The 7,854-nt window shown below is 34.3% G+C and overlaps 2 long non-coding RNA genes across 5 annotated transcripts; both read right to left on the reverse strand.

The window, feature by feature from the left end:
• Positions 1–1,117: 1,117 nt before the first annotated feature.
• LOC145109080 (uncharacterized) lies at positions 1,118–2,842 on the reverse strand. The gene is made up of 3 exons (XR_013708749.1): positions 2,029–2,842; positions 1,373–1,930; positions 1,118–1,286 (listed from the first exon to the last, which is right to left on the reverse strand). It is a non-coding gene; the product is annotated as an uncharacterized LOC145109080 (long non-coding RNA).
• Positions 2,843–4,530: 1,688 nt separating this feature from the next.
• LOC145166025 (uncharacterized) lies at positions 4,531–7,485 on the reverse strand. Of its 4 annotated transcripts, none has more exons than XR_013740331.1 (4): positions 6,428–7,460; positions 5,564–5,671; positions 5,121–5,260; positions 4,531–5,003 (listed from the first exon to the last, which is right to left on the reverse strand). It is a non-coding gene; the product is annotated as an uncharacterized LOC145166025 (long non-coding RNA). The 4 variants fall into 4 exon arrangements; XR_013740330.1 differs by lacking the exon at positions 4,531–5,003 and having other exon boundaries at positions 5,032–5,260; positions 6,428–7,166; positions 7,301–7,485; XR_013740329.1 differs by lacking the exon at positions 4,531–5,003 and having other exon boundaries at positions 5,032–5,260; positions 6,428–6,490; positions 6,581–7,475.
• Positions 7,486–7,854: the final 369 nt, after the last annotated feature.

Genomic DNA, 7,854 nt, shown 5'->3' on the forward strand with positions numbered 1-7,854 from the left:
CACATGCATAGTCAACTTAACCGGAATGGCACAGAAACAAGAATATGTCAACACGATAGGTTGCAAACCTCAAGTCGTGTGCTAGTGATAAATTAAAATGTTTATTCTTGATTAGTTCTTGAGACTATTCAAGACAACTTAAGACTCCCATTGACCTCTTGACATATAAGATTCTCTGTCAAGCAACATTCCTTGACAAACAAATATTCAAGAGTTAGTGCGGATTCTTATCAAGAACGCACTTCATATAATTGGTCTTAGTTGGTCTTTGTCTTATCTAAGACATCACAACTAGCAATTTCAAATGTGCAAGAGTGAGAAAACATTTTTCTACCCCACATTTCATGAGGCGTTATAAACCTACTTAAGATATGTCACTTAAGGCACAATCTTGGAGTATAACTCTAAGACTCGGTTTTGGAATGAAGTATGACTCATCTTCTTCATTTAACCATTTCAACAATTCTCGATTCCTCTTATTAGCCATACAAATGCACTAAGGTGTCCTTAGAGGATCAATTGGGATCTGGTTACATAATCATTAAGATGATCATAAAACACGATACTAGAGTACTCTCCTTTCCTTCCGGATTGGAGAAACTTTTATCTTTCTGCCTAATTGATTCTTCTTATTCGTTCTGCTATACATTGAAACTTTTCTAATGTATTAGAATTATACTTAAACTTGTAAGCATAATCATATTTACTGAACCTACAGTAAATCATGACGAATAGACTTTATCAACCTTTGTGGTGGATCTGACTAGTCCACATCTATGTGTACTAGATCCTTTAGTCTTTCACTTGACTCACATACATATGTGAACAAGGAATTTGGTCTTAATTTCCCAAATATTAAGATTCTCATACATCACATAATACAAGTCGCATGATTCCAAGTTTCTGTCCAATTGAAACTTGGGTGATGAGACTCCTTCCTCAGTTAGTAAATTATGACACTACCACAAACGATATAACCAAGAATCAAATTAATTTCCAACATTGCTAATAATATATATAAACACCAATTTTCACTAATGCCATTACAAGGATATCATAAAATAAAACAAAATGAACATTTTCTTTATTTATAAAAATGCGGAAAATTTGTCCTTACAATGCAAATTTATATGAAAACTATGTTACTAAATATTTCTAAGCAATCTATCATAACTCCTAAGCAGCAGCTCAAAAAATCTGATCATCGAACCATGCGATCGAAATCCATCTCTTCACGACCAGACTCAACTCACTCTTCCTTTAAGCTTCCTTTCTTTTCTTCGATCCTACAAAACATCAAAATGCAATCTTATCACATCATGTATTAAGAATCTATAAATAGAAACTTCATAGAGTTAGATAGTGGGCTTACCTGAAGTAGAGTCATACATTTTGACTTTACCATCCTTGCGATCCTTAGGTAGATACGGCAGCTTTGCATCCAATGCCCCTTCTCTTGGCAATAAAAACAAACAGACTCTTTCGGAATGGTGCATGGGATTATCTCAGACTCGGCCTTTCTCTTTACCATCCAGTCAAACGGTTTGACCTTGGCTGATCCCTTTCCATTGGGAAGAGAAAACTTTTCTGGACTTCCAATGTCGCCATTGATGTCCATGGAAGTTTGGGAGGTAGATCTTACATTCAAATTTTCTTTACCAGTGCGCCAAATCATTGTTGATTCAGCAACAATTAGCAAATATGTCAGATCAATAAGGGTCAGGTCGTGGTCTGTCATATAATAGTCTTTTATGAAAACACTATATGACTTAGGAAGTGATTGAAGAACCAAGTCAACAACCAGCTTCCTCAAGAAAACGACACCCAACATTCCCAGTCTGTCAACGTGCGAGTTCATCTCCAAGACGTAAGCACATACACACTTTCGATCTTGATGTTTGCTTGCTAATAGGGCTTGAGTGACCTTGAACTTTACAAGTCGACGAACATGTGGGTCAGGGAGAATTATTGGAAGAGGTGGAGGAAGAGAAATTTCACCAAAGCACAAAGAAGGGATTGATCTTTCACCTCTATCGTCACGTGGAATATCATCTTCATGAGGAAAGCTTTTTCCAAAAGGATAAGGAAGATCATAGTTTTTAGAACTAGACATCTACAAAGGAGAAATTCAAGTTAGTTGATTTAATCCTTAATATAACACCCAAATGAAATATTAAGGGTAGGACCCAACACAATAGTCCACAATTCGGAAGAGGGATGTCGTAATCCAATTGTAAATTATTTATCGGTAGGTAAATGACGATTTACCAATTCCACCACGAAAACGAAATTTTAAACGAATTAGTTTTTTAAATGAAACTCCTAGATCTATTGAGATTAATTAACCTCTTCAATGGCATGTTTAATCTCGATTATGCCCTTCAAGTTTGTGATTGGGATACCGAGGATCACAAACAAGGTGTGGATAACCATGCAAATTTGCTTGGTACTCTCGATGTATTTATCACCTAATCAATGTGCCGGTTAACCACACACGCTCCATTGATCAACGATAATTTACGAGAAACTCATTGCCATCCTTCATTAGTCTCATATTAGTGTGCCGGTAAACCACACATGTTCCACTAACGACCAATAAGGTGCAATGTGCAATTTCATGGGTTAGCATCAAATTCAGATTTTCCTAAGATTTTCCTAAAGTAACTAAGACTAGGAATTATAAAAGGTTTAGTTACTTTATAATTCATTATACTTTTAATGAGGATTTAGTGTCCTATCATACCCGTTCGGCTAACGACCATCCACTAGTCAAGAGTGCGGTGGGTAAGAGTGGATACCGAATGGCGGTCATTTTACAGACCGCTTCCTTAAACGGTAAGACTGACATTTTCTTATACATATATATATAATTAAACTTTTAATCTTATATAGTATAGGGTGTATTTTAGACTTTTAAAATACTAAGATTTAATCCTTTAATAAATTAAGCTTATAATTTAACTAGATTTAAACCTATCTATGGATTTATGAATTGTCTTTTAATTAAACACTTAATTAATTTATTAACAAAATCCATGATGGTGTGTTTTCAAACTATTCAAAAATATTAGGGTTTTAATATTAATTTTAAATTTCGAAAATTAAACTATTTAATTTAAATTTAAAAATTAAAATAAAATAATTGATTTAATAATTATCTATTAATTAAATCAATTGAGGATTATCCATTAAATTAATCAAGATAATTTAACCTAATCTCAATCCCCTAATTTTCGAAAGTGGGAGGGATAAAAATTATCTTAGTTAAACAATTAACAAGATAATTTCTAAACATATGAACCCTATCCTTATCCCAAATATTCGAAAATCACTAGACTTGGGGAGGAATGCAAGGGTTTCATCCCTTGCCTTATTTTCGAAAATTCTAAGGGTTGGAAAGGCCTTAATTTTCGAAATTGGAGGCCAAAGGAAAGGGTTAAAACCCTAACCATAAAATCGAAAAACTAGGGTTTTAAAACCCTAATTGGCGAAAATTGCAAGGCCAAGGGTTTAGTTGCCATAAACCCTAATTTTGTCAAGTTCAACCAATTGCATCAAATACAATAGAAAACAATTCCTAGGCTCTGATACCACTGATGGGTTTTAAGCAAAACATACAATCATATGTGTGCATGCAACCCTAATTGAATTGGATCTAGGTTATTTCTAATTGAACATGCAACTTGAACACAAAAGAAGAAACCCTAGGTTCTATGTATTATAATCAAATTCACACAATAGGGATTAAAATACATACCTTAATTGTTATATTGTAATAACAATCTAAAAAACCTTGCTTGAAAGACCTTTGGTAGCAAGCGCCACAAGTGTCGCGCCTCTAATAGCTCACAAACAAACCTAGAAACCAAGGATTAATATGGAGAGAGAGAGAAGGGAAGTGGAAAATTCGGCTCTATTCTTGGAGTGCATGGGACAAAATCCAACCCTATAGGGTTTTGTATAGGTGATAAGGAAGGTTTAGGATAAGGCAGGTGTATCTTAGATAACTCTAATCCATTAACTTCCTCATTAACTTCCTCCCTAAGGCTTCCAAGGCACCCTTAGAGCCTAAGGAAACCCTAGGAGCCTCTAGATTTTGTTCTCAAATATTGAACATTGTCACCTTTAGTCCCTACAGTTTCAATTAATTCATTTAATCCCAAAATTAACTCCAAGTTAATTTCTGGTTAAATATTAATTAAACTATATGATTACTAATTAATATAGTATTCACCAAGGTTGTAAAAATCGTTCGACGTTAACTAGTCGGTGGACTAGGGTCAAGGGATTAATCGGCTAGGCGGAGATTAATCGGGGGATTAATCGGGGACCATTAATTGCTAATTTGTTAGATTTAAAAAAATTAAATATGACTATCATATAAAAGTTCATAAATACCACTAATATCATAACAAAATAGGTTCATATAATAAATACAACACTAATCATACTTCAAATAGTTTCTATTGAGATATAACATCTTCAAAGTGTTAAAATTTCATCAGGTTCTACTGTTTCAATCATTTTGTATGCATGGATTAATCGCTAGGCGCTCTCTAATCGATCAAGTAGCGCCTAATGATTAATCGGAGATTAATCGAGACCTAATCGGGATTTTTACAACACTGGTATTCACATAATACATTAATTAAATCATTTATTTTGATTTCAAATTAATTTATCAACCAAGTAATAAATTAATAAATCATTCTTCTCTCTCTAACAGTCATCCTATTCCATTGCCAGGTTTAAAGGCAACCCAAAAGGACATTGCTACTATCAATTCAGGTTTAAAGACACCTAATCCAACAATAAATTACAAACTTGAATTCTAAAACTTATTTTAAAAAATGAACCTAAAATGGTATAAGCTATTAGAATTTTAGTAATCGAAAATCATCAAAAAGGAGCAACTACTCTTATCTGTTATAGAGGAAGTTAAATAGAACATGAAATCTAGGAGGTGTGGCATGAATCTCCACCAATTTAGTCTTCCTGCTGCCCTGCCCAAATTATAATGATATTCAAAACTACTCAAAAACTCCATCACATACAAAAAATGTATATACAAATATAGAACGTAGAGAATAAGAGAAATCAAATAGCCAGAAACACTGTACAATCTGAAATTAGCAATAGCATGTGATTTCTGCGAAACCAACTGCCATTTCTCGTGACCCATTTCAACAAAGCTTATGCCAAAGCTTCATGGTTGTCTTCTTCATGCCAAAGCTTATGTTTATCTACCATTCAATCCTTCCTAAATTAAAGTATATAAAAGAATCAGCATCAAATATCATATAAATATAACACAAATATACAACTATTGCGTATAGATAAACGGTGGACATTTTCGACACGCATTTGACATCTGTAAAAGGACAAAATAGTAATTTGATATGCAATTCTCTGCCAAGGGTATCATAGTAATTTACGTTATAAAGGGTCTCTTGAAGAATAAGCATTGTCATTTTGTCTCTTGTTCATTCACATAGATGTCTAAAACACAAAGTTAATAGGAAAATAAGTGAAAAAGTTAGTCAAAGGAAATATAGTAAATTACCTTCTTTAGTTCTACTTTCGAATGGGAATTTCTGTAAAAATTTGGCAATGGGGAAGTTTTAAATGTCAAAATTTTCTTTAATTTCTTGATCTCAGCTTCTTGGCCTTCCTGTATATAGGAAAGAACATGACAAGTGAAACACCAATCTATAAACCAAGCTTCTGCTTCCACCAAAGACAACTTAGGAAATAAACACTATTTAAGCTCACAAATGCTGTAAAAACCAACACATATTCCAAATATTGATAGGGAGGAGAAAGAACAGTTTACAAAATCAAAACCAAATGCATTCAATTGAGAAGAATTTGAGGAGCAGATCTTACGCATACGCACAGTGAGTGGACAACTTTCTCCACACATAGAAAACTTGGAGTAATTTACAATTCATCTCAGTATATTAAGGTAACAAATTAATGTTTATATGAATTCTTTTACATGCATATTACCATTTTGCCTACTTGTCGACCTTCTATTCTACTTTAATGTAAAAAAATTGTTGGATAGTCATTGATTCAGATAATCATATATAGAGTGTTGAATAAACATAAATCCAACATTGAATCAGTTTTTCTATAGTTTCAAACCTAAACCTAATATTGAATCAATGAGCATATTCCCTGTGAACAATCATATTAAAAATTTAAGATAGATTTGAAGTGACACAAATCCAAAAAACAAAAATGAAAAGCTATTCTACCTTTGGGAAAAACAAAGACTAAAAGCTATTTTACATTTGGGTCGTTTTTGCTTATTCTAGGAATTAATCTTCAAATTTCTATCCATTATCCTGCTATGAACCCCAAAATCGAAATATTGGAGCATATATGTTATTCAGAAAAACAAAACGAAAAATATAACGAATACCTTAGTTAGAACTTAGAAGTTACGAGGAAGCTAGCAACAGGATGAAGATATGTCGACACAAATCTGATTATATATGCACTTGCAAACCTGGTTAGTATTTAGGCAGGGTGAAACGATTGCAAGAAAGGGGATAATTTTGGGAAAACAAAATACCTAATTAGGACCCCTAAAGATTGAGTCGTCGACTTTCTTGATGAAAGCCCTAATTTTCATAAAGAGGAAGAGGCGACTAATCTGTAAATCGAAGCCTGCTTTGTTCTGGTGTCATCCTCAATCTGTCGTTAGCGAAAGCAGAAGACGGTAATTTGAGGAATGCAAAACAAAGGAGACGATGGAACCAGAGAAGACGCAAAAATTGAGGAACCGATTATCACTAGTAAAGCAGCGAAAAAGCTGGGAAATCTGGAAACATGTGAACAATCATAGGAGTCAGGAAGAAACGCCAAAATACCACGTATCTTAACCCTCTAATACGGTGAATCGAGAAGAAGAAGAAGAGAACGCATATACAAAGCAAGTATGGGCGATTAGTTGGAGTATGGACTATGGTGGCGGTGACTTTCAACTAAGGACGACTCCAAAACCATTTCGGCTCCAAACCACCTGGTATCACAAAATTCACAAACGCAGTCACAGTCTCCACAGTCAAGATACTCCCGAAGAACACTAGCAGACCGCATTCGTTGAGATCTCCGACTACGACCAACGACAGAGGCAACGGCGACAACGGAAGAGGAACCTACATCAGCCCCAACAGAAGAGGAGCCAACATCAGCATACCCCTGCTTACCACGACCAGACATACGAAAAGAAACCAAACAAAAATATCTGAAGAACCCAAACACAAAAAAAATGACAGTCGAAGGATTTTACCTGAGATTAGAAGAGGAAACGGAAAGGAAGAAATCGAAGACAAAGACAGATATCAACAGAGATACAAAAGGAATGTCGGTAACATAAACATGGAATAGAATAACAACAATCCAAAGCTGATTGGGCGAAAAAACGGTGAAGAAAACTGTGATGAACACGTGTCAACGCATGTCCATAAAGAATTGACAAAATGGCATAATGCCCCACACAAAAATCGGCAGCAACAAAGCCAGAGGAGAACACATATAAACAATAAAGAATTGACAAAATGGCATAAAATGCCCCACACAAAAATCGGCAGCAACAAAGGACAAGTTTCGCTAAAACCTTAGCAACTTTAAAAATCGTCAGCAACAAAAGACAAGTTTCTAAAACCTTAGGAACTTTACTGTTCTAAGGATTGTCCTTCTTCAAAATATATATATATATATATATATATATATATTAGACAAAATTACAAAAATGTCCTTGTGGTTTGCCAAAAGTCACAAAGTCAGTCCCTATTAATTTTTTTTGATGCAAATGGTCCTTGTGGTTTGCAAAACTTGCAAAGT

This window comes from Lactuca virosa, chromosome 1 (genome assembly GCF_052849685.1).
Source record: "Lactuca virosa cultivar CGN04683 chromosome 1, Lactuca_virosa_CGN04683_v6, whole genome shotgun sequence".
NCBI lineage: Eukaryota > Viridiplantae > Streptophyta > Magnoliopsida > Asterales > Asteraceae > Lactuca > Lactuca virosa.